This window comes from Pongo abelii, chromosome 16 (genome assembly GCF_028885655.2).
Source record: "Pongo abelii isolate AG06213 chromosome 16, NHGRI_mPonAbe1-v2.0_pri, whole genome shotgun sequence".
NCBI classification, from domain to species: domain Eukaryota; kingdom Metazoa; phylum Chordata; class Mammalia; order Primates; family Hominidae; genus Pongo; species Pongo abelii.
In genome coordinates, this window is record NC_072001.2 from 32,714,587 (window position 1) to 32,742,446 (window position 27,860).

The following is a 27,860-nucleotide window of genomic DNA, read 5'->3' on the forward strand; positions in this document are numbered from 1 at the left end:
GTGGAACCATTGTGTTTTCCTGGGTGACTGAGCCCAGTGCTAATGCCCATCGGAGAAGCTGCTGGGAACTGCAATGCTTTGATTAAACAGAGTATTAACCACAGGCTGGCTGTTTGAACCATATCGATAAAGACAAAATTCACCCTATCTACCAAAACATTCTTTCCATGTAAGACAACAATGAAAATAAACAAAAGCTTTAGCTGTCAACTATATATACCATGAAGAATGGCAGAACTGGTTTTTGTTAATGCTATTTTGTCTTTTAATCACTCAGTTGGCTATGAAAACTCTTGTTTACATTCCTTTACATATTGTTGAGCTTCAAGATAATTGTGAAAGAAAACGGGGAATTAATATCACTTCCCAGAAGCCACATTTTATTTAACCTCAAAAACTTTATGTAAAAGATTTTGTTATGAATCAAAGGCTGTCATTTCTTCCTACTGGGGTGATTTAGGAAATTAAATTTAGGAGTAGATGGTGCCAATGGGAATGGTAAGACTAGTCAGAGTGATTTATTCCTTGCAGAAAAAAATCACTGTCGATGCTAAGTTGAAATAATGTGGAATTTAATAATTACCTCATAGTACCATCTAGTGGTGCTATATCTCTACCCTTGTGTTAAGTGAGGACTGTAGTTTTCTGTAGCCTGAAGCCAGCAAAGCCAGGTCAGTGGTCTATTACAAACACTTTAACTGTAAGCTGTTAGAAGGGTGAGTTCACAGAGAAAATGTAAACAAAGTATTAGTAGCTCATATGACAATATTAAATTTTAAAATGTTCCCAGAACTCAGACATGTTCAGTATGGATTCTCAATAAATTGTGTTTTTAAATATTGAACAAATACTGTGATTGCTTTTTTTCACAATAATTACAGCAATTTGGGTAGTTTTGGGTACTACTGTAAGATTCTAAGCACTATTTTATATTTTTCCTATTCTGAACAATTGTGGTTTGTGCATTTCTTCCAGTAAATGCAGTCTGGAAAATAAATACCTTTCACATGGTACGTGTTATTGGAAAACAATTGTCTTTAATGAGATTTATGGAATGTGGAGAAAAAAATTTTTTTAAGGAACTATTGTTCCTATGAAAACTTGAGAGTGTTACGGGCAATGTAGGCACTTTTAGATCAAATTCAAACATAAAAAGGCACTTACACACATTTTAAGAATACTTGTAATTATAAGCACATTTTCAGACTTACAGGACTAAGTCTAGTTTAAACATAAACCAGATGCAATGTGAATCTCTATATATTTTTCTTGCTTCAAGTATTATTTTACAGAAGGGACACTGATTTGTTTGGCCCGTGTAAACCTAAGAATCTAGGTTTAATCTAGTAGATATCATATCTAGTAGATATCATATCTAGTAGATGTCGTATCTCAACAATAAAGTAGATTTGATCTAGTAGATGTCATATCTCAACAATAAAGGGTCTGAAGAGTAAACATTAATATTTAGGCCTAAGTTATTTTTTAAAATTCATAATGTGTCTGTCCTGCTTTGCTTACTGAATTAACAAATCTTTAAAGAAAACCTTCATATATTATAGTGATATGATTTATACCACATAGTGATATGATTTATTGAATGTGAGAGAAATTCTCACACTCAATTTTAATTTTCTTAAAAATAAAAGATGGGAAAATGTTACAGTGTTTAAATAGTGAATGCCGGGCGGCGACGGCACATGGGGAGCGGGGCCTACGGCGCAGCCAAGGCGGGCGGCTCCTTCGACCTGCGGCCCTTCCTGACGCAGCCGCAGGTGGTGGTGAGCGCCGCGCGCTTGGTGAACCCCCCGGGGAGCGCCCCGCCGCCAGGCCCGGCGGGACCCCTAAGCCCACGAGCGCGACAGGTGGCGGCGGCCGCGTCGGGGGCCTGGGGGCGAGCGGGGGCCGGCGTCCGGCGTCCCGGGCCCCACCTTCCCGCCCTCCGCAGTCTTCGCCTTAATCGTGTTCTCCTGCATCTATGGCGAGGGCTACAGCAACGCCCATAAGTCTAAGCAGATGTACTGCGTGTTCAACCACAACGAGGATGCCTGCCGCTGTGGCAGTGCCATCGGGGTGCTGGCCTTCCCGGCCTCGGCCTTCTTCTTGGTGGTCGACGCGTATTTCCCCCAGATCAGCAACGCCACTGACCGCAAGCACCTCGTCATTGGTGACCTGCTCTTCTCAGCTCTCTGGACCTTCCTGTGGCTTGTTGGTTTCTGCTTCCTCACCAGCCAGTGGGCGGTCACCGACCCGGAGGACGTGCTGGTGGGGGCCGGCTCTGCGAGGGCAGCCATCACCTTCAGCTTCTTTTCCATCTTCTCCTGGGGCGTGCTGGCCTCCCTGGCCTACCAGCGCTACAAGGCTGGCGTGGACGACTTCACCCAGAACTACGTGGACCCCACTCCGGACCCCAACACCGCCTACGCCTCCTACCCGGGTGCATCTGCGGACAGCCACCAACACCCTTCACCCAGAATGCGGAGAGCACCCAGGGCTACCAGCCGCCCCCTGTGTACTGAGTGGCGGTTAGGGTGGGAAGGGGGACAGAGAGGGCCCTCCCCTCTGCCCTGGACTTTCCCATGAGCCTCCTGGAACTGCCAGCCCCCCTCTTTCACCTGTTCCATCCTGTGCAGCTGACACACAGCTAAGGAGCCTTACAGCCTGGCGGGGGCTGGCAGAGCCACACCCCAAGTGCCTGTGCCCAGAGGGCTTCAGTCAGCCGCTCACTCCTCCAGGGCACTTTTAGGAAAGGGTTTTTAGCTAGTGTTTTTCCTTGCTTTTAATGACCCCAGCCCCGCCTGGAGTGGCTGGAAGCCAGCAGGCACCCATGTGCTGCTGACAAGTGCCTCAGCTTCCCCCCGGCCCGGGTCCGGCCGTGGGAGCCGCTATTACCTGCGTTCTCTGCCAAAGACTCGTGGGGACCGTCACACCTGCCCTGTGCAGCGGAGCCGGACCAGGCTCTTGTGTCCTCACTCAGGTTTGCTTCCCCTTTGCCCACTGCTGTAAGATCTGGGGGCCAGCACCCTGTGCCGGTGGCCTCTGGGCTGCCTCCCATGGTGTGAGGGCGGGGCTGGTGCTCATGGCACTTCCTCCTTGCTCCCACCCCTGGCAGCAGGGAAGGGCTTTGCCTGACAACACCCAGCTTTATGTAAATATTCTGCAGTTGTTACTTAGGAAGCCTGGGGAAGGCAGAGGTGCCCCATGGCTCCCAGACTCTGTCTGTGCCGAATGTATTATAAAGTCGTGGGGGAGATGCCCGGCCCTGGGATGCTGTTTGGAGACGGAATAAATGTTTTCTCATTCAAAAAAAAAAAAAAAAAAAGTGAATGCTTTTGTAAAATAGCAGCAAAACCAAGACCAAAATGTTTCTTTAGTGTACTTTCATGCTTAATGCTGACAGATAGCATTGTTTGAACTCACGATCAATTTTTTATATATACCTTTTCGTTACAAAACAAATAATATTCATGGCAGAAAATGAAGAAAACCAAAAAACAAAAATAAGATAAGAAATTTCACCTGAAATCCCATCACTTAAAATGCCATTTAAAATATTTTCCCAAGTAGCCCCATTTTTTAAAATGAGCAAATTAGCTTCCCACTTAACTTCTTTCACTTAATACTAAACTGTGAATAACTTTCACAGTGTGATTTTCATTTCTGAAATTGCCCAGCTTCTAAGGCCCACTGCATGCAAGAAATTTAGCTAAAACACACAGTCCTTGAGGAGATGACAGTCTAGAAGCAGAGACAATATACACTGTAGTTAATGACAGTTAAAATGTCCTTAACAAGATTAAAAACTCCTTGGGAAAAGAATGAAATCCTGTCATTCACAGCAACATGGATGAGCCTGGAGGACATAATGCTAAGTGAAATAAACCAGGCACAGAAAGGCAAATACCACATGATCTCCCTCAGGTGGCATCAAAAAGGTTGATCACATAGAAGTAGAGAGCAAAACAGTGATTACCAGCGCCTGGGGAGGGGAAACAGGGATGGGAAGAGGCTGGTCAATGGGCACAAAGTTACAGTTAGATAGGAAGAATAAATGCTGGTGTTCTCGTCCGTAGTAGGATGACTACAGCTAATAACAATGTAGAGTATATTTCAAGTGAGCTAATGAAGAGGATCCTGAAAGTTATCACCACAAATAAATGTAAATTTTGTGGTGAATGATATGCTAACTACCCAGATTTGGTCATTATACAATGTATACACGTATTGAAACATCACACTGTACCCTATAAATGTGTACAATTATTATGTGTCAAATATAAAGACTTTTTTTTTTTTTGAGATGGAGTCTGGCTCTGTTGCCCAGGCTGGAGTGCAGTGGTTCAATCTTGGCTCACTGCAAGCTCTGCCTCCTGGGTTCATGCCATTCTCCTGCCTCAGCCTCCCAAGTAGCTGGGACTACAGGTGCCTACCACCACGCCCAGCTAATTTTTTTTGTATTTTCAGTAGAGACGGGGTTTCGCCGTGTTAGCCAGGATGGTCTCGATCTCCTGACCTCGTGATCTGCCTGCCTTGGCCTCCCAAAGTGCTGGGATTACAGGTGTGAGCCACCTTGCCCGGCCTAAACACGTTTTTTAAAAGAACACACAAAAAAGAATAAAATTCCCTGAGAACTAGCTTTATTTTTTCCATTTCTGTGGTCTCCTGGTCTCAGACTGGAATTGTTTTGTTATTAAGTGAAAACCAGCCCTCAACTGGCCAAAGCACAAAGGTAAGTCGCTGACTCACGTAACTAAACTCCCTAGGAATAGACCCAGCTTCAGGCAGAGCTGGATACAGGCTGCTCATCTGCATCATTTGGTCTGGGTGCTGCTCCTTGGCTCTTGGTTAGCTTCCTTTCTGTTGGTTCCTTTTTCCTTTGCAGAGGCAAAAACAGCACACGCTTTTACTTGGAGTCTTGCTGCCTCCTGGAATGTTCTTCACTACCATCCTGGGGATTCACTTTGACTCAATCTTGGGTTGGGTTCTTTGTCTCCTTATCCCATATATTCCTCTTCTTTGATTTGCTCTCTTATTTTGGTGGAGCCTCCACTCTACTAGTTTCCTGAGAGAAGGTGCTTTGGAATGAAATGTTTTGAGACTTTGTGTGACCAAAATGTTTCTTTAGTTTACCCTTGTGGTTAATAGTTTTGCTGGTGTGAGAGAGACTGCCAGTGGTACATATATCTTGTCCTCCTTTCTTTCCTGGGTACATGACGGGATTACCTTTGCAAAGGACTAAGAGCATGCTTGCAGTTAGGTAGTCTTGTGATGAGTGTAGCGAATAAAATGAAAAAAGAAGTGTGTGACTTCCAGGCCCAGGGAATTAATAGCTTGGGTGCTACTCCAGGCTCTGTTCCCCTGCTGCAGGAGCTTTGGAGGCCACGTGTTTCACAGCAACATCTCAAGGTGAAAAGAACCTGGATACCTGAATCACAGGGTGGAGGAGATCACCTGCCAGCTTGCCTTTGCATGAACAAGAAGGAAGCATTGTTACGCTGGCCTACTGAGATGTTAGAGTTTCTTTCTTTCCTTCATTTTAAAATTGCAATGTATCTCAGTGGAATAAATTATTCTTAGGTGCATTGTTCATATAAAGAAAATTCATGTAACCCCAGCACTTTGGGAGGCCGAGGCAGGTGCATCACGAGGTCAGGAGATGGAGACCATTTGGGTAACACGGTGAAACCCCGTCTCTACTAAAAATACAAAAAATTAGCCGGGTGTGGTGGCAGGCACCTGTAGTCCCAGCTACTCAGGAGGCTGAGGCAGGAGAATGGCGTGAACCTGGGAGGCAGAGCTTGCAGTGAGCCAAGATCGCACCACTGCACTCCAGCCTGGGAGACAGAGTGAGACTCCGTCTAAAAAAAAAAAAAATTCAAAACACCTGAGGGATACAGAGAAAAGTCAAAAAGGTGGAAATCTGTAATCTTGGAAAGGAAGATTCATGACCAGAACAGTAACCATAGTGGAGAGTGTGTTAATAATAAAGTTGATGCAATCCCAATAAATATCCCAACAGGATTTTCTTTTTTGAGGGAGAATGAAACAATCTGATTATAAAGTTAATGTGGAAAGAAAAACTCTAAAGAAATATAAAGTTAAATTCAGATCTCACACCTGACTCCAGGATAAATTCTAGTTGATTAAAAAATTAAATGTAAAAAAAGATATAAAATATTAGAATAAACAATCATACTTGTTTTGAAGCAAATGCTGGGGAGGGCGTTTCTAGATACAACATAAAACTGGGGAGCCATCAAAGAAGAGATTGATAGATTCAATTATTCTAAAAGAAAAAAGGAAAAATCCACACGTAAAAACCCTCCCTAAGCAAAGTCACAAGACACACAGTAAACTGGCGAGCATTTGCAACTCAAATCACATATAAAGAATAATTTCATTGCTGTATGTTTTAGTCCATTTGTGCTGCCATAACCTGAGATGGGTAATTTGCAATGAACAGAAATGTAAACCCACAGTTCTGGAGGCTGGGAATTCCTGAGAGGTCAGCGTCTGACAAGGACCTTCTTGCTGCATCATCCCATGGTGGAAGGCAGAGGGCAAGAGAGAGGGTAAGGGGCTGAACTCACTCTTTTATAACAACATCAATCCCACCCGTGAGGGCGGAGCCCCCATGGCTTAATTACCTCTCAAAGGTCCCATCTCTTAATAATGTTACAATGGCAATTTAATTTCAAGGGTATGTACCACCACACCCAGCAAATTTTTTTTGGTATTTTTTGTAGAGATGGGGTTTTGCCATGTTTCCCAGGCTGGTCTCAAACTCCTGGGCTGAAGCGATCCACCTGCTTGGGCCTCCCAAACAGCTAGTATTACAGATGTGAGCCACTGCACCTGGCCTTGTCTCATTTTAATGTCTCTCTGGACATTAAATGCCTCTCTGATAATTAAAAAGACTTGCATTTCTCAGATAAAAGTGATTTTCCTTTTCTCAAAAGGATATGAACAGAGAGAAAAGAAAATGCATATGGATCTTCAAAGATGAAATGATGTTTAGTCTCACTCATAATAAATAATTTCACACTGAAACTACAATGGGATATAATTTTTCACCCACTAGACCAACAAATACTTCAAAATTTGATAACACATTGTATTACTGAGGATACAGGGAAACAAGAACAATCACAAATTACTTGTGGGAGTCTAAATTGTTGTAACCCTTACAGGGCACAATTTGACAACATCTATGAAAATTTTGCGTGCAAATACCCTTTGAACCAGCAATTCTCTTTCAGGAATTCATTTATATTTATAGATATGTGACATGATGTGTGCACAAGTCTCTTCATGGTGACACTGTAACAGCAAAGACAAGATAAGCTAAACAGTAGTCAATAGGGGATTGCTTAAATAAATAACAGTACAGCCACACAAAGAAATATTCTGTAGCTCTAAAAATGAATAAAGAAGCTCTTCATGAAGAGACATGTATTCATCTCCACTGCATATTGCTCAGTGAAAACAGTGAGTTGTAGAGCATGTCTACAATATACTACTATTTGTGGTTTTCTTAAATGAGAAAAATATGTATAGCTTTTGCACGAACAAAATATCTCTAGAATGAAGTATGTACAAAAATCTGTTAATCATGACTGTTCATGGGAAGGGGACTGGATAGGAGAAAAGGTGGAAGGGAGAATTTTCACCATTTATACTTTGAACCCATTGATTTTGGGACCAAGTGAATACACTGCTTATCTAAAAACTAAAAATAGTTAAAATTTAAAAAGAAAATGTGCAGTGGCTCACACCTGTAATCCCAGCACTTTGGGAGGCCAAGGCAGGCAGAACATCTGAGGTCAGGAGTTTGAGACTAGCCTGGCCAACGTGGTGAAACCCCATCTCTACTAAAAAATGCAAAAATTAGCCGGGCATGGTGGTGGGCGCCTGTAATCCCAGCTACTCGGGAGGCTGAGGTAGGAGAATTGCTTGAACCCGGGAGGCAGAGGTTGCAGTGAGCTGAGATCGCGCCACTGCACTCCAGCCTGGGCAACAGAGTAAGTCTCCGTCTCAAAAAAAAAAAAAAAAAAAAAAAAAAAAAAAAAAAAAAGAAAAGAAAAAGAAAATGTGCAGAGAACAGTTTGGGCACTTGAAACCTACCTTTCAGCATCATTGGTGATGTAACCCCTGGGGTGGTCAGTTTGTAGGCCACACGTGTGAGAGTGCCACTCTGCTGTCTAGTCTATTTTAGCAATTTTAGGGACACTACTGCTGTGAGGAGTGACACTGTTCCTGTCCACCATATGACAAGAATGTAGGTTTTGGTTTCCATTTGCTAAGGTGACATTCAGCTGATATAGTCCAGAGGAAAGGAAGGAAAACAGAGCAACTCCCTTTTGATATCTTAGTTGATGACAGCCATAATTAGTGAGTAAGAAAAAATAAAAAGATTTCCAGTTGAAGATGACCGACTAAACATGAGAATTTACCCTTCCTCCCTGTTTAAATCCTATTTCAGGGACCAAAGGGATATAAAATGGAGAGTAATTCTGTAGCAGCATTGGAAATTTAGAAAGGGTGCTTTTTGTGTTTTAAAAATAGATTTAGGGGGTACAAGTGAAGTTGTGTTACATGGATATATTGCATAGTGTTGAAGTCAGGGACTTTTATTGCAACCATCACACAAATAGTGTACATGACACTCATTAGGTAATTTCTCATCCCTGAGCCCCTTCTCACCCTCCCACCTTTTGGAGTCTCCAATGTCTATTGTTTTACTCTTAATGTCCATGTGTACACATTGTTTAGCTCCACTTATAAGTGAGAGAATGCACTATTTGACTTTCTGTTTCTAAGTTATTTCACTGAAGATAATGGCCTCCAGTTCCATCCATGTTGCTACAAAAGACATGGTTTCATTTTTTTAATGGCTGAGCAGTAGTCCATGATATACATATATACACCACATTTTCTTTATTCAGTCATCCATTGATGGACACTTACGTTATTCCATGATTTTGCTATTGTGAATAATGCTGCAATGAACATACAAGTTCAGGTATCTTTTTTATATAATGATTTCTGTTCCTTTGGGCAGATATCCACGAGTGGGATTGCTATATCAAATGGTAGTACTACTTTTATTTCTTTGAGAAATCTCCATACTGTTTTCCATAGAAATTGTACTAATTTATATTTCCACCAACAGTCTATAAGTGTTTCCTTTTCACCACATCCTTGCCAACATCTGTTGTTTTTTCACTTTTCATAGCCACTCTGACTGGCGTAAGTTTTTTTGTTTGTTTTTTTGAGATGGAGTCTCGCTCTGTTGTCCATGCTAGAGTGCAGTGGTGTGATCTCAGCTCACTGTAAGTTCTGCCTCCCGGGTTCACGCCATTCTCCCACCTCAGCCTCCCGAGTAGCTGGGACTACAGGCGCCCACCACCACGCCCGGCTAATTTTTTTTTTCTTTTTGTATTTTTAGTAGAGACGGGGTTTCACTGTGTTAGCCAGGATGGTCTCGATCTTCTGACCTTGTGATCTGCCTGCCTCAGCCTCCCAAAGTCCTGGGATTACAGGTGTGAGCCACCACGCCCGGCCAAGATTTTATCTCTTTGTGGTTTTAGTTTGCATTTCTATGATGATTAGTAATGTTGAACATTTTTTCATATGTTTGTTGGTCACTCGTATATATCCTTTTGAAAAATGTTTATTCATGTCCTTTGCCCACTTTTTAATGGGGTTATTTTTTTCTTGTACAGTTGTTTGAGTTCCTTGTACATTCTGAATATTAGTCCTTTGTTGGATGCAGAGTCTGCAAATATTTTCTCCCTAGACTTCATAAATTACTTCAGTAAAGTTTCAGGATACAAAATCAATGGTACAAAAATCAGTAGCATTTCTATACACCTATAACAACCAAAACTGAGAACCAAACGAAGAACTCAATCCCATTTACAATAGCTATGAAAAAATACCTAGGAAAATATTTAACCAAGGAAGTGAAAGATCTCTACAAGGAGAACTACAAAACACTGATGAAAGAAATTGTAGATGACACAAACAAATGGAAAAATATCCCATGCTCCTGGATTGGAAGAATCAATACTGTTAAAATGATCATACTGCCCAAAGCAATCTATGGATTCAATGCAATTCCTGCCAAACTACTGTGTTAGTCTGTTCTCAAATTGCTACAGATACATGAAACTGGGTAATTTTTAAGCAAAAAAGGTTTAATTGGCTCACGGTTCTGCTGGCTGTACAGGAGGCATGATTCTGGCATCTTCTCAGTTTCTGGGGAGGCCTCAGGACACTTAGAATCATAGCGGAAGGCAAAGGGAGAGTGAGGAGTCTCACATGGCGGGAGCAGGAGAAAGAGAGAGACCGGAAAGGTGCTACACCCTTTTAAACAACCAGATCTCATGAGCACTCACTCACTATACAGTACCAAAGGGACATGGTACTAAACCATTCATGAGAAACTGCCCCCATGATCCAATCACCTCCCACTAGGCCCCACCTCCAACACTAGGGATTACAATTTCACATGAGATTTGGTGGGGATACAGATCCAAATAATATCAATTACCAATGTCATTTTTCACAAAATTAAAACAAATCCTAAAATTGATATGGAACCAGGAAAGAGCCTGAATAGCTAAAGCAAAAAACAAAGCTGGAGGCATCACATTACCTGACTTTAAACTATACTACAAGTCTATAGTAACCAAAACAGCATGGTCCTAGTATAAAAATAGACACATAGATCAATGGAATGGAATAGGGAACCTAGAAATAAAGCCACATACCTACAACCAACAGATCTTTAACAACATAAACAAAAATATACAGTGGGGAAAGGACACCCTATTCAATAAATAGTGTTGAGAAAATTGGCCAGTCATATGCAGAAGAAGGAAACTGGACCTATATACAAAAATTAACTCAAGATAGGATTAAAAACTTAAATGTAAGACCTGAAACTATAAAAATCCTAGAAGAAAACCTAAGAAAAACTCTTCTGGACATTGGCCTAGGCAAAGAATTTGTGATTAAGATCTCAAAAGCAAATGCAACAAAAATGAACGAAGAAAAACAGGACTTAAACTAAAAGGCTTCTGCACAGCAAAAGAAATAATCAGCAGAGAAAAACGACAACCTACAGAATGGGAAAAATATTTGGAAGGGATGTTTTTAAGAGATCAGAAGAGACAAAACATTCTTGAAGATATAAAGTAGATGGAATCAGATTGGTGGCAGTTCTAGAATTTGGGTCCAGAATAAACCTGCTAGCATTGCTCCAAAATAAAACAAGAAATTGTACTAAAGGTTTAGGTAGTGCTAAAGAGAAAGAGAGGGCTGGGCATGGTGGCTCACGCCTGTAATCCCAGCACTTTGGAAGGCCAAGGCAGGCAGATCACCAGAGATCAGGAGTTTGAGACCAGCCTGTCCAATGTGGTGAAACACCATCTCTACTAAAAATACACACACACACACACACACACACACACACACACACACACACACACACACAAAATTAGCTGGGTATGGTGGCACACACCTGTAATCCCAGCTACTCGGGAGGCTTAGGCAGGAGAAGGCGGAGGTTGCAGTGAGCTGAGATCGCACCACTGCACTGCAGTCTGGGTGACAGAGCGAGACTGTCTCAAAAAAAAAAAAAAAAAGAGAGAGAAAGAGAGGATATTGGTGCTGGAGAATAGAATCAGTGCTCTCAGGTAACAGCTGCATGGAGTGGGGACAAGGAGGATACCTACTAAGAAGTCAAGCAATTCGGAGAATCTAAATGTCAGTCTGTCTAGTCACAGGTCAACTCGTTGCTATGTCAGAAAAGCAATCAGTTCTAGAAAATTAAAAACACATTCTAAAATAAAAAATCGAACGACTGTTTCACAAAGAATGGGCCTAATCGAAGATCTTATCAGAAAGCTGAAAGACTGAACAGAGGAATTCTCTTAGAATACAGTGCAAAACAAGATGACAGGGATAAAGCCGAATAAGTAAGCAATTATAATTAGTATGACCAATGTGTAGTGCTCATAGAGTACTTGGGTTCAAATCCCGCCCAATGCTTTCTGATCTTGGGTAGGTCATGGAATCACTCAAATCCTCAGTTTCTTCAGCTGTTAACTGGGGACGAACCAGAAGAACTACCTATAGGCTAGGTCTGAGCACTGTATAAAATAATGTGGGTAAAGTGCTCAGGAGAATACCTGAATTGAGAGGACTCAATACCGCTTAGCTACGTTTCTATCGCTATTAATATTACCAATGGGCCATCAGACATGCTAAAAATAAATACCTACAACAGAGTGGAGACCCTGTCACTAAAAACATAAATAAATAAGTAAATAAAATATACAACCACATTAACATTCACAAAAGTATTCTAAAATAAAATTATTCAGGAATGTTGAAAATTAAATGACAAAGGTAGTCACTCGTTTATAAAATCAGTGAAAGATAAGAAATGTGAAATTAAAAAAAACGGAATTTAAAGCCAAAAATATTCAATAGGACAGATTTTATATTTACACATAAGAATATGAAGACACTAGAACAGCAATGAATCTTTATGCCTGAACAACATGCTATCAAAATATATAAAGAAAAATGAATTGACAAGTTAACAGTCAACATGAGAGGATTTAGTAACTTTCTCAGAAAAGAACTGATTTAATAGACAAGAAGCAGTTTTAGATTTTGAGATCACAAGGCTGACTCAGTAGTAATATACAGAAATTTGAACTCAGTATAGAATATACACTCTTTGTAAGTACACATATACTATCTACAAAAATTGACATAGTGATAAACCAAAGAGTCTCAATGAATTTCAAAAAGCGGAAAACACTCAGGCTAATTTTCTAACTACCACGCAATAAAACCAGAAATTAGAAATAACAAAGAAAAGAATATCCCCAATCAAAAAAAAGAAAGAAAAAGTTATATGTATTTGGAGATAAAAACAAAGCAAAACAGAGAGGCTTTCTGTTATTTATGCGTAAACCAGGAAATCATGGTTGCGATTGCCAACAGTTTATACTGGGACAAGGGCTCAGTGTAGTAAAGCCAGCAGGATGTGGCCAAAAAACGTTAAGAAGATAAGGGAAAATAAATGAACTCTAAATGTTAGGAGACAAAGCATAGAAAGTAGAAATTTTAAAATAAAAAAGCAGAAATTAACGAAACAAACAAACAGGGCAAACAACAAAATTTGATAAGCCCCAAATCGAGTTCTTTGAAAATAGCTAATATAACTGTGAAACTACTGGCAGACCTGACCCAGAAAAAAAAAAAGGAAGAATTAGAAAAGAAATATAACTATAAATAGGGAAGAGATTTAAAACTTGTAATCAACTCTATGGAAATAAATTGGAAAATGTGTAAGAAATGAATATTTTTATAAAAATGTAAACTACTACAATTAACGAAAGAGTCAGAAGACCCAAATCCTTGCTGGTTCTGTTGAAGAAATGGAAAAGGTAGTCAGAGATCCGGCCCTGAAACAGGCCGCAGATACAGGTAGTGTTATGGGGGATGCTAGTGAACCTTCAAGGAGCATGTGATTCCAGTTATTTAAACTGTCAGAGCACAGGAACAGATGGAAAGTTTTCCTCCTCCTTCCAAGTCTAGCAAAATCTTGATAACAAAACTCATTTGAACGATAAGTATATGAAGTAATGCATATGTTAATTAGCTTGATTTAGCCATTTTACAGTGTCTACACATATCAAAACATCATGTTGTACACCACAAATATATACAATTTTTATTTGCCAATTAAAAAATAAAGTCAAAACAAAACTAATTTACACTCAAGGGGTACAGAGGTTTGCATGGAAATGCTTCAAAAAGGCCTGGAAATAATCCAGATGCTAGCAGGCTACCTCCTAGTGGCTGGAGAAAGAGGGCTGTCACTTTTTACCCTACACACTTCTGTACAATTTTATCTTTTTTCATTAAGTATGTATGAGTGGATTAACAATGGAATAATTGTTTAATGCATTCCTTATTTTATTACTTTTTAAACCATAAGAAGAGGTAGGAAGTATTATCTATATAAGGGGTTGGCAAATTTTTTTCTGTAGAGAGCAAGATAGTAAATGTTTTAGTCTTTGGGGGCCATGAAGTCTGTCGCAACTACTCAACCTTAGTGGCTAGCATGGAAGAAACCACAGACTATATGTAAATGAATGGATGTGGCTGTGTTCCGTTAAAATTTTATTTCAAAAACAGGCTGCAGGTTGGATTTGGTCCACTGCCATACTTTGCTAAATCTGATTTCTATATCAGTGGGGAAATTGGTATTTTGATATATTTTATTAAGCCTCAGTCCAATGTTTTATTCATTTATTTAAAAATATTTACTAAAGACCTTTATGTTCCAGGCACTGCTGTGGGAACTAGGAGTACTGGGAACATACCCAGTGAATAACACAAAGCCACTTTCGTCATGGTGGTTGCATTCTATTCTGAGAAAACAGACAACAAGCACGTGCAGAACAAAAAAACAACAAAAAAACAAAAAAACATGCTCAAGAGTGATAAATGCTATAAAGAAAACAAAGCAGGATAAGAGATAGAGGGCGCTGGAGTGGGGTTGGTACAGTTTTAGAGAGGATGGTAAGAAAAGCCTCTGGGCCAGGTGCAGTGGCTCACACCTGTAATCCCAGCACTTTGGGAGGCTGAGGCAGGCGGATCACAAGGTCAGGAGATGAGACCATTCTGGCTAACATGGTGAAACACCGTCTCTACTAAAAATACAAAAAATTAGCCGGGCGTGGTGGCACGAGCCTATAGTCCCAGCTACTCCAGAGGCTGAGGCAGGAGAATCGCTTGAACCTGGCAGGCGGAGGTTGCAGTGAGCTGAGATCGCACCACTGCACTCCAGCCTGGGCCACAGAGCCAGACTCCGTCTCAAAAAAAAAAAAAAAAAGAAAAAAAAGAAAAGAAAAGAGAAGAGAAGAGAAAAGAAAAGAAAAGAAAAGTCTCTCTGAATGGTATGTGACCATCAGGGAGTGTGAAGTCCTGAGCCAGAACCAGGAGAAGGCTGACGTGTCTACAGGGGGCTGAGGGGCGGGTGATGGGGTGATGGTGGTGCAGGGAATCCAGGGTCTGGGCAGTGACTCAGAGGAAGACAACATGGTGAGGAGTGGTAAGATCCTGAACACAGTTTGAAGGTGGAGCTGGCAGAAATACTGGTGGCTGGGATGTGGGGTGAGGGAAAGAGAAGGGTGGAGAATGATTCAAGTCTTTAGACAGAATGGCCATTTGCTAAGACCCGAGCAAGTAGTGGGTTTGGTGGGGCGCTAGTTCTGAGTTTTTTTTTTTTTTTTGAAGATGGTGTCTCACTCTTGTTGCCCAGGCTGGAGTGTGATGGCGCTATCTCTGCTCACTGCAACCTCTGCCTTCTGGGTTCAAGCGATTCTCCTGCCTCACCCTTCCAAATAGCTGGAATTACAGGTGCCCACCACCACACCTGGCTAATTTTTTGTATTTTTTTAGTAGAGACAGGGTTTTGCCATGTTGGCCAGGCTGGTCTTGAACTCCTGACCTCAGGTGATCCACCCTCCTCAGCCTCCCAAAGTGCTGGGATTACAGGCATGAGCCACCGCCTGGTTTTGCATGTGTTGTTGAGGCTGCCTGTTAGACTGCAAGTGGCTTCTGTGAATAAGCAGTGAATTGGAGGGTCTGGGGTTCAGGGAGGGGTCAGGCTGAAGAGGCAAATATGGTACTTATAGGGTAGAGGCCCATGAGATCATCAGGAAAACACTTGGAGAGTGTGCAATGAAGAAGACCTGGGGCCCTGGAGCAACATAAGGATACAGGATCCAGGATTCAGAAAAAGAGGAAAAGCTGGGCAGGAGAGCAAGGAGGAACACGGGGAAGTGTGGGCCTTGGAACCCAAGAGAAATGTTAATGAAAGGTCAAAAGATGAGAACCAAGAAGGTTCTCACTGGCAACCTTAACGGGAGAGTGGGGTACAGAATAGGTTCAAGAAGGAATGTGATGTGAGGAAGTCAAATCCAGTGCTTGTAGGCCCCGGCTTTGGGACAGAGAATTGGTCCCTGCAGAACACGGTCTGAGGCCAGTGTGACTTTCACCTCTGCCCACTGCAGGACAACCAGAGAGCTCCATCCCAGGCTGAGCTGGGCTCTGAAATTAAAAGGTGGATTGAAAACGTTCCTTCCCCTTTTGTGTGTATGTCGGGGTAGGAGGGGGTGGAGGGTGAGGGCTGCTGGAAGAAGGTGAGGAATGAAACAAAAATGGCCAATACATGCTGATAAGCATGTAAACAGGGGCCAATGCAAGGGTGTATGGAAACAGAGGAGGCTCCCATCCCATTTGCCCAGGACTGTTCGGTGGAGGACAAGGGGAGTTTGAAAATAAAACGCCCAAGGATTTAATCAACCAAAGAGCCAGGACCGTCCATATGTTGTTGCCATGATGACCATGCCCGTGTGGGTGGTAGTTTGGCCATTTTCTATCCAAGGTGGAAGCCCCGGTGGGCAGGGGTAGGTGGGAGGCCCGTGTTTCCATCCTTAAGCTTAAGAACCAGGCCGGCCCATCTCAGGTTTGTGTCTGGGCACACGCACCCTGTGGGTGAGATGCACCAGGTCATTGTAGTCCTCAGGCTCTGGAAAGGGCATGAGCAAGTCACTTCAGCTCAGAACCTCAGTTTCCAAGCCTGCCGTTTTGGGGAACTGGGGTTCATGATACCAGGGAGTGAAAACTTCTAGGTATAATACATGACCAGCATTTCTTTCTACTTCTCCCACGATTCCCTTTTCAATAGATTAAATGTTTGTGAGCCAAAGCACAATGTGGGCTCCGCTTCTCTCTGCATGCTTCAGCCTTGTCCGGACATGGCGTGTCACCTGCGTCTCCGGCAGTCACCAGCTGTCCTCCAGGCTGCTGCTGTGGGCTTCTCATTGGTGGATCCGAGGTCCTGGATACTGTCGCCTTGGTGAATGCACAGTGATGTGTGTGGGGAGGTGCAAAAGCTCCTCCGAGTTATTCTCTGCACTTACAGATTGAGTTTATCCCATGATGAAGCTCAAAATCAGTTATGCTTTTCTATCTCCTCTGTTGTATTTCTCCTCAACGTCCGCTTCTGTGAGCGAGTAAGGTTGTCTGTTTTGACAGCTGAATGAACAGAAAAAGGAGGTTTTAAAAGCAAAAGTCTGCTGTGTCCCAGTTTCCCAGTTAACTCCATTCTCTCTAGCCATTCATGGCATGGAGACAGAAAAATCACAGAGCAATCAGAGTGCATTTTCTGAAATCAGTCCCCACTGCGGAGTGGGAACGTACCACTCTGAGGAACTTCCTTCCGGCCTGGCTTTTGTGACATGTCGTGCACTAGCGGTCGTATTCTATCCCACCTTGTCCTCCAGTGCTGAGCTCAAGGATTTGGGAAAGCACATGGTCCCACCCCGAGGTCACAGGGAGAGCTTTCGCCACAGCAGACGTGTGTGCCGTTCACATGTCCTCGACAGCCAGTGGAGTCACAATTGATTTTGATGTTAATATGGCAAAATCCATTAGGGAGAAAAACTTTCCCCCATTCATTGACTCAAAACCCAAGTAGAAATTGTTTTTTGACATTATCCATATTCCTGTTCTTCCCATGAGGCATATTTGAGGTGGGCAGATCACCTGAGGTCAGGAGTTCGAGACCAGCCTGGCCAAAATGGTGAAACACCATCTCTATTACAAATACAAAAATTGGCTGGGTGTGGTGGTGCATGCCTGTAATCCCAGCTACTTGGAGATGCTGAGCCTGGAAAATTGCTTGAACCCAGGAGGCGGAGGTTGCAGTGAGCCGAGATCTCACCACCGCACTCCAGCCTGGGCGACAGAAAGACTGTCTCAAAAAAAAAAAAAAGAGCTGACATTCTAGGTGTTTAATAATACCACACTATCATATCTAGTGTGATAAAATAACGTGCATTTTCCACAGGACTATATTTCAAAAGAGTATGAGATGATTATATTAATCATATTTTTAGACCAAAGTTTCACTGATGCAGAAAAATCTGTAAGTTGCAGGTTTATTTTTAATAAACAAAATCGACTTTATGCACCTTGTAGGTTAACCTAAGCGACATTATTTTAATTTATTCAGTAGGTAGAGAAGTTTGAACTCTACTCTTGAATTCATGGTGGGATATATTAATAGTAGGGAGCACGCGGGGAAGTACGCAGACATTGTTAGCAATAAGCAGTGAACACACAGGGAGTGGTGATATAAAGACAAACCAATACAGACAGAATGTCCAGATATGGCCCCAGCAGGGCATGTTTTCCACATTTCCTAGCAGGGTTGGGAATACCCTATTTAGATTTTCAGACCAGAAAAGAATAATGAAGTCAGAGAGATTAGCCTGGGCAGAAAGTGAAGAATGGACCAGGGGCCATCCATTCTTCCCTGTGCTGGTGAGAGCAGAGGTCATGGCTACAGAGAGGGGGGTCAACCTAAGGATGCAGGCAGGGTTGGCTGTAACTGTTCCTTGGGAAATGGAAGTGTAGGAATATTGTTGGCTTAGTTTTAAACCCAGAAGAGGAAATAGCTCTGGAACTTAGGCTGGGGGATGGGGGCAGAAGGGACTCAGGTCTTTATTCCTAGACTACTCCAGTACATATCTTACCCCATGGGCACCTGTATCAACAGACTCCGAGGGAAAGGTTGGCAGCAGACATGGACCTTGAAAATGCCGGAAAAAGAGAAGGTGCTGCTCCTCCCCAGGAATCAGAAGACCAAAAGCCTTAGAATCTCAAAGAAAGAAAGCTATAGCAGGGGGGTTACTTTGGATCCCAGACTTCAGCTCTCAGGGCCAACATAGAGCTATGATTTGAGGACTGTTCTTTCCATCTGTATTAGTTAGAATTCTTCCAGAGAAAGAGAACCAACAGAATACAAACACACACACACACAAAGATATTGAGATAAACATCTCAGTATATATGTGTGTATATTTATATACACATATAAAATTTAATGAAATGTATTTTAATGAATTGGCTTAAGAGACTGTGGAGCGGTAGTAGATCCAAACTACACAGGGTTGACCAGCAGACTGGAGACCCAAGGAAGAGTTACAGTTAGATTCCAGATGCAGTCTGTTGGCAGAATTCCTTCTTTCTCAGGAAGGGGTAGTCTCTGTTCTATTGTCTTTAACTGATTGGATGAGATCCCCCACATTTTGAATGGAATCTGCTTTTATGCAAAGTTCACCAATTAATTAATTTAATTATTTATTTGAGATGGAGTTTTGCCCTGTTGCCCAGGCTGGATTGCAGTGGCGCGATCTCAGCTCACTGCAACCTCCACCTCCCAGGTTCAAGAGTTTCCCCTGCCTCAGCCTCCTGAGTAGCTGGGATTACAGGCATGCGCCACCACACCTGGATAATTTTTTTTTGTATTTTTAGTAGAGACGGGATTTCACCATGTTGGCCAGGCTGGTCTTGAACTCCTGACCTCAGGCGATCCACCTGCCTCGGCCTCCCAAAGTGCTGGGATTACAGGTGTGAGCCACTGCGCCCAGCCCAAAGCTCACTAATTTAAATGTTAATTTCATCCAAAAAAAAAAAAAGACAGAAACATCCAGAATAATGTTTGACCAAAGATCTAGGCACTGACCTGGCCAAATTGACACATAAAATTAATTATCACACCATTTTAACACTGTCCCTGGGTAAAGGACTAAAAAAGAAAAGACAGAAGAAAGAAGGAGCTAGGACCCAGGGACAGGTAGGATGTATCAAGGAATAAGTATCAAGATACTGTGTTTCCACAAAACACAAGAAAGAAAGTAAAAATCTAGAAAGATCTGCAGCACTGTTTAATTCAGTGCCTGTGCCTCAGGTATTTCTGGGGGCTGGTGGGGGGCCAGTCCCAGGCAAACTGAAGGTGCGGAAGTGGTGGTGGGATTAGCTTAGTCAGCAGGCCTGGTACGCATGGACTAGTTGCATAAAGTACTGGAAGCCTTGGACCTACCTGATGGTTGTCTTCAGAGTAAAAAAGGAGGTAAGCAGAAAAATGCAGTCTACAAGCTGCTGAGTCAGTTACTACTTAGCATGACTTGAGTGCCAAAGATATGCCAGGCATAGAGTAGTTTGGGGCACAGAAGAATGGATCAGAGGAGGTTACAGGTTTTTGTGCATTTAATCCTTACCACAAATTTATGAGACAGGTGCTGTTCATTATCCTCATTTTCCAGATGAGAATCTAAGGCATAGAAAGGTTTAGCAGTTTGCCCAAGGCTGCACAATACTTGTGATGCTTAATTTTGTCTTAACTTAGCCAAGCTGTGGTGCCCAGTTGTTTGGTCAAACATTAGCTTACATGTTGCTATGAAAGTATTTTTTTAGATGTGATGAACTTTTTTTTTTTGTATTGAGACAGAGTTTCGCTCTTGTGACCCACACTGGAGTGTAATGTCATGATCTCGGCTCACTGCAACCTCTGCCTCCTGAGTTCAAGCGATTCTCCTGCCTTAGCCTCCTGAGTAGCTAGGATTATAGGTGCCCACCACCACACCCGGCTAATTTTTTTGTATTTTTAGTAGGGACAGGATTTCACCATGTTGGTCAGGCTGCTCTCAAACTCCTGACCTCAGGAGATCCACCCGCCTCGGCCTCCCAAAGTGCTGGGATTACAGGTGTGAGTCATCGCGCCTGGCCAGATGTGATGAACATTTATATCAGTAGACTTTGAGTAATACATATTTCCCTTCATAATGTGCGTGGGCCTCATCCAATCAGTAGAAGGCCTTAAGAGCAAAGACGGAGGTTTCCTGAGGAAGAAGGAATTGTCTTTAAAACTGTCACATGGAAACTCTGCCTGAGTTTCTAGTCTCCTGCCCCATGGAATTCAGATTCAAGACTGACTGCAACATTGACTCTTACCTGAATTTCCAGCCTGTCAGCTTTCCCTACAGATTCTGGACTTGCCAGTCCCCATAGTTGTGTGAGCCAATTCCTTAAAATAGATCTCTTTCTCTCAGCATGTGTGCATATTATAGTTACATATAAATAAGGCTCTGTCTCTCTCTCCATACTGAAAGCAGGAAGTAGAAGAGGAAAAGAAACAGAAATCACATTTTTGTCAAATCCCAGAGGCACTTGCAGTCCAGAATCTTGTATTAGGAAGGGCAGTGGGTGATGCGGCACCCCTTACTTCCTGGATGGGGCTGTCAGGACTTCATGTCTCCATGGAGGGGGCCCACCCCAGAACCACCAGCTCAGCCCCAGCCAGCAAAAGCCTCCTGGCTCTTCAGGAGCCTGCCATCACAGGGAACCCAAGTCCACCCACGTCAGGCTCAGGGACCTTGGAGGGCTTTGTCTTGCAATTACATTGGTCTCTATCCAGCAAAAGAAAAGTTGGAAAGCAGTCTGTGTGCTTTCTAAATGAACACACTGTGATAATGGGGGCCCCAAGTACATGTTTCTAATAACAAGCCTGATTAAAGGTAAAATTAATTATATATGCTATTTAAACATAGTAAATGTTGACTTGTGTATTATATTTTTTTACAATACTTACTGATGGTTGTGCCTTGGATACTTATACGCCATAAGCAAGTTAAAGAAAACAAATGGCTTACATACCAACTATTGACATTCCATTCATGCCTTTTTTTTTATTGTTTATTTTTATTTTTTTTGAGACAGAGTCTTGCTGTGTTGCCCAGGCTGGAGTGCAGTGGTGCAATCTCAGCTCATTGCAACCTCCGCCTCTCAGGTTCAAGCAATTCTCCTGCCTCTACCTCCTGAGTAGCTGGGATTACAGTCTCCCACCACCACACCCACCTAATTTTTGTATTTTTAGTAGAGACGGGGTTTCACCATGTTGGCCAGGCTGATCTCGAACTCCTGACCTCAAGCGATCTGCCCACCTTGGCCTCCCAAAGTGCTGGGATTACAGCATAAGCCACCGCGCCCAGCCTCCATTCATGCCTCTAGAGGTGGGAAGGACACTGCATGGAGTAGGGACCATTTGGATCGTTGCTTTGTGTTCTCATTTTATGCAAATTCTTCCTATCAGACAGTCTGTACCTGCAAGGAATAGCCATGAAGGCTTACCGCAGTTCAAGTGTTACTCTAGCCCACAAAACACATAATTTATGAGCCAAAAGAGAAGCTGGAGGCAATTTATGTTGGAGCAACTTCAGAATGTCTCACCAGGAATTAAGACTATTTTTGTTTTCCTTTCGGAGAAGCATTAGCACACATTTTAGAGAATGACCGCTTAATTTATAACCACTTACTCATATTTTATAAGTTTACTGGAATGTTCTGAATGAGTTGCATCATCTTGTTTTAGGCTCCAACAAAGGCTCCAACAAAGAACAAAAACCAAGAACAGACACCAGGCACACACTTCAATGGCATCAAGTGCCCACAGTCAAATGGAGGCCTCCAAATACCATTCTTCTCACACTGCGGAACAACCAAAAAAATCACACGGTGGCCTAAGTATGTCCTAGAAAATATTAGCATCAGCAAAATGACGTGTAAGTAGCCAAAGGATGCGGTGGAACAAGAACTATGAGGAGAGGAAGAAAATGAAAAGTAAAAAGACAGGCCTTTTTAAAGATTGCAGACACACCGAGAATGTTAACATACTTGTTACATAATTGGAGACTTTGTTTTTGATCTTCAGTGTCAAAGGCACAGCTAGGATCGGGTTGAGTTCCAACCCTTGCTTTTTCTTCTGCAGCAGATGCATCTTGTAAGATCCTATGGGTTTGTTCTGCATTATAACACAAATGGGTATCACAATTCTGGCAAGTTCACCCACTGGTTGCTTTTCTTTTTTAAAGTTATAACAATATGTTGCTGGAGATTTAGCTATCCCAAATTGTATATAAAAGAACAAACATTATTCAGTTTACATTTCTCTAAACAAACATCCATTCATTCATTGAAAAATAAATCATTACCAGTTGTTCAAAATAAATAAGTGCTTGTCTCGGCTAGGAATAGAGTGGCCCTTTTTCAAAAGTGCATGCTGCTATTTTTCTGAACATGCGACTTTGAGAGGAAATACCCACATTCTTTGCAATATTTAAAAAAGGGCTTCATGGAATCAGGGGAAGAAGGAAAAGGAGGCACCAGAGTCACTTTCAAATATGGCTTCTTCCTGAGCCTCTGACTGATGATGTGCACGACTTCCCCATCTTGGGCCTGGGTTTGGGCTTGGTCCCTCTTGAGCTTGGGAACCAGAGTCAGAGGGGGTTCTGGCTGACTTCTAAGACTCACCAGTTGAACTCGTCTTGCTCTTTCTCAGGATCTGACCATGATTTCTGCCTCTGCCTGGACAGCACCTTCACCGCACACCTGGTTGAACACTTCTGCCACTTGGTTCCCTCGTAGGCCTTTCCACCCTGCTTCCCATCAGGCCCAAGAGGCAATGGTCCCCAGCAGAGAGCTGATAGCACATGGATTGAAACCTTCTGTGGGTCCCCTTTAACTCTCAAAGCCCACCCCACGCACCTCTTCACCCACCCCTGCCCATACCACCCGCCACCTTTGTTCACATCTTCTGTTCCTCCAGCTCCTGAAGGCAGCGTCCATCCTGCCATCATCATGTAGTCGGTGCCAGCCCTGTGCCTGCTGGTTGTAAACACATAATCATGCAGTCACATTGAATCACGTCACTGCGGAAAAGCCCACCCCAAGAGACGAGCTATGGGAAAGATGGTTTGGGGGCTGCTTTCCCTGAGCTTTCCTGGTATGTTCACACTTCAATTGCTCTTCTAGCTCTTGCTCGTCTTCCCAATGGGAGAAGGTCAGGAACAAAAGAAATGTGGTGGCCACTTTAAGAGGTGGGAAATGCTGTAGGGATGAGCCTCTTGCCCCTACTCCCCAGTCCGTCCCTGGGAGGTGGCTCTTCCCCTGTAATTAGAGGTGCCAGTCATTCTTTTTATGGTACAAGTGACCTGTTGCAACAACCAGTATTGTCCACAAACAACATTAAAATGTGGATATAAAACATGAAGAGACAGTCTAGGACTTCCAGGCGCCATGAATATCACTAGCGATGATAGCGAAATACCACAAGTTCTTGCCTTCAGCTTTGTGCTGAATTGATAATCCTGCCTTCTATGGAGCACTCTGCAGCCGCACTGCTAACTTGGAACTTTCTTGCTGTGCTACCCTAGGATGCAGTTATTTAATAGTCTGTGTTTCTAATCACGGCAGCTGGTTGTTTTTGTATCACAAGAACTATAAGGCTTCCTCAGAATTTATATGAACTGAATCTACCCCATACCGTGAGAGGAAATGGATTTCCTTCTGAAGTTGGATGTCATTATAGCCGATCATAAATCAGCCTCTTTGGGGGCACCCACAAAGGATGAGCCCCATTGAACACAGATGGATCACCCAGTGCTGGGAGGGACTTGAACCTTTGCAAAGTACTTGCTTTATAGCCTGGGATTGATTATTACCCAGGGAATCACTTACAAACATTAGTCTGAAAGTCTACATTCTGACCACTGGTATGACATTCAGGTAGCAAAAGAACTTGAACATTTTCAAATTTTCTTTTTTTGTCTCTTTCTTTTCTTCCTTCCTTCCTTCCTTTTCTTTTCTTTTTTTTGAGACACAGGTATTATAAGGTATTATAATAATAATACATTATTATTATTATTTTTGAGACACAGCTTCGCTCTTATAACTCAGGCTGGAGTGCAATGGCATGATCTCGGCTCACTGCAACCTCCACTTCCTGGGTTCAAGTGATTCTCCTGCCTCAGCCTCTCGAGTAGCTGGGATTACAGGCACCTGCCACCATGCCTGGCTAATTTTTATATTTTTAGTAGAGATGGGGTTTCACCATGTTGGCCAGGCTGATCTCGAACTCCTGACCTGAGGTGATTCACCTGCCTCAGCCTCCCAGATTGTTGGGATTACAGGCGTGAGCACCACGCCCAGCCGAGAATTTTATTAAAAAAAAAAAAAATCTCAAAAACAATCTCTCCAGTTAAACTCTGATAATATAATTGCTATATCTTTTTTTAAAATACAACTTTTAAGTAGTTTTAGATTCTCATGGAAGTTGCAAAAACACGTAGCTTTCATTCAGCTACATAGATGAATAAATACTTCTCAGAAAAAAGTTGTATTACATGACAGCCTAAAGTAACATAAGCAGCCATTCATAAATATTCATTTTCACCAACTTGACTTTTTCAGGGGCTTGATCATTTTATTCAATGTTATGGGGGCTGTGGAATGGAAGGGTTTATAATTAGCCTATAATTTGCCACAACTATCCTAAAAGCCAAGGGCAATTTTTTCAGAGACAAACCTTAAAATATATGATTTCAATATATTGTAAAATATAAAAGCTTAACTGTATTACAAAAGCTTAAAATATAAGCCTGGGTCCTTATGGTTCTGTCTTGCAGAAATGTAGGCAAATGAAGACCAGCAACCAAATGCTACTTCAAAATAGTTCAAATCCTTTTCTTGCAATTCTCTAAAACCTGAATAGGTCCACATGCACACAGGCCATCGTATCACAAAATAGGAATCCCCTGTTCTTGCATCTGTCCCCGTTATTCCTGCAACTTTCCCAGAGCATCCGCTGCAGTTACCTTCCCCAAACCCTTCTCTTCTGACCAGCCCTGTTCACCTTTTCTCTCTCGCACTCTTCCTTCCCTCCCCCACTCTTCATTTCTTTATGACATTGGCCAACCCAAACCCTCTCCTAGGAAGAAAGAATCCTTTCTCTTGAGAAGGAAGGAGGTTGGGAAATTAGAACAGGCAATTATAGGTCTCTCTTTGGAAGGCTGGGAGAAGAGAAACAGTTGAGAAGACTTCCATGCCAATTTTTTTTTTTTTTTTTTGAGATGGAGTCTCACTCTGTTGCCCAGGCTGGAGTGCAGTGGCACCATCTTGGCTAACTGCAATCTCTGCCTCCCAGGCTCAAACCGTTCTACTGCCTCAGCCTCCCGGGTAGCTGGGACTATAGGCATGTGCCACTACGCCCAGCTATTTTTTTTGTATTTTTAGCAGAGACAGAGTTTCACCATGTTGGTCAGGCTGGTCTCAAACTCCTGACCTCAAATGATCCACCCACCTTGGCCTCCCAAAGTGCTGGGATTACAGGCGTGAGCCACCGCACCCAGCCCCATGCCAATTTTTTTAAATGACAGCTTTATTGAGATTTAACGTGCATACCACAGAAATCACCCTTTTAAATATATATAATTAAACATATTTAATATATTTTAAAGTATTTACTATGTTAAATATTAACATATTTATATTTAATATTAACATATATTTAATATATTAAAATATTAAATACTAAAAATATTTAATATTTAAATATTTATATATAGTTCAGTAGTTTTAGCATATTCACAGACGTGTGCAAACATCATACTCTAATCTCAGAACATTTTCATTATCTCAAAAAGAAATACTGTATCTGTCAGCAGTCACTTCCTATTCCCCCACTACTTCTGGTCCTGGCAACCACTAATCTACTTTGTCTCTGTGGATTTTCCTATTATGGACATTTCCTAGGAACAGAAACCTACAGATGTACGTTTTGTGATGGGCTTCTTTCTCTTAGCATAAAGTTTTAAAGGTTCATCTGTTTTGTAGCATGCATGAGTAATTCATTTCTTTTTATGATAAAATAATATTCTATTGTGCAGAGAGACCATATTTTGTTTATCCATCTGGTTGATGGGCAATTGGGTTGTTTCTACTTTTTGGCTATTATGAATAACGCTGCTATGAAACTTCTTAGACCAGTTTTTCATGGACACATTTTCATTTATCTTGAGTTTATAACTAAGAATGGAGTTGGTAGATCATATGTCAACTATAGCGTTTTGAAGAATCATGATCATTTTTGTGCCTCTAAGTGCAAAATGAAAGCTAAGTCCAGCTTCCTTAACCTATTAATATTTTATGTCTTGCACCTAAAAATCCTCATTAAAACAAGAAAGATATAAATATTTCTATTAGATGATTAGAAATCATCCCTCAGGTTGTGTCAGGAGCTGTGCACGGTTTTATTGGGCATCACAGATGCTTACTTCTGTATCACGAGATTTTAGAGAGAAGCATTGGGTATTTTTATTAAAGTAAAAATCAATGCAGGGTTGAAACTCTTGATTACATACTGTGGCTGGGTACCTGATATTTTTGTTAGATCATAATTAAGCTTACTACTTTTTAGAGCAAACTATGTCCTTACCTTTGTAATAAAGAAAAAAGCAGGTGAGTAGGTAAGGGCAGAATTCCTCCAGATGAGAGTAGAAAGCACAGAAGGCACTTGCACCTTTGAAAAGGAGCTTCAGGAGAAAAGCCTCCACTCTCTTGGGATAGCAGTCCTGAGGGAGGACCTCTCGGTACTCCTTTAAGGAGAACAGCCATCAGACGCCAAGTGCGGGAGCGCCTGACTCACAGTGAATTCCTTCAGGATCTTCTCTTTATAACTCATCAGTATCTGAGAGCCACTTGTTCCTCTTCTCCTTTTCTCTCTGTGTTCTTGTCTCACTGTCATAAAACCAAGACTTGGCTCTTCTCTCAAACATCCTGGTGTGTGGAGAACTTGGGAAATATCTCCCTCCTGGGTCTTGCTGCTCTGTGCCCTCCGTGGGCAATGTCCACACCGCACTGACACCTATAAGCAAAACCATACTGCCATCTGGAATTATTATAGATCTGTGGGAGGAAGGGAGGCTTCAGATTAAAGCCAGGAGCCGCACAATGCTGACCGTCCTGTCCCAAGACAATTGTGCTGCACTAATCAACCCCTTGCAGCAGTAAACTTCAAAAGACGAAAAGAGATGCAGTCTGGCTAACCCCTGATCAATTTAAATCCCTCATTTCCCCAGCTCCTC

General features: G+C 42.3%; 1 pseudogene; it reads left to right on the forward strand.

Annotated features, from left to right (window-relative positions):
• The first annotated feature begins 1,700 nt into the window (after positions 1 to 1,700).
• On the forward strand, positions 1,701 to 3,322 carry LOC100448835 (synaptogyrin-2-like; annotated as a pseudogene).
• The last annotated feature ends 24,538 nt before the right edge of the window (positions 3,323 to 27,860 follow it).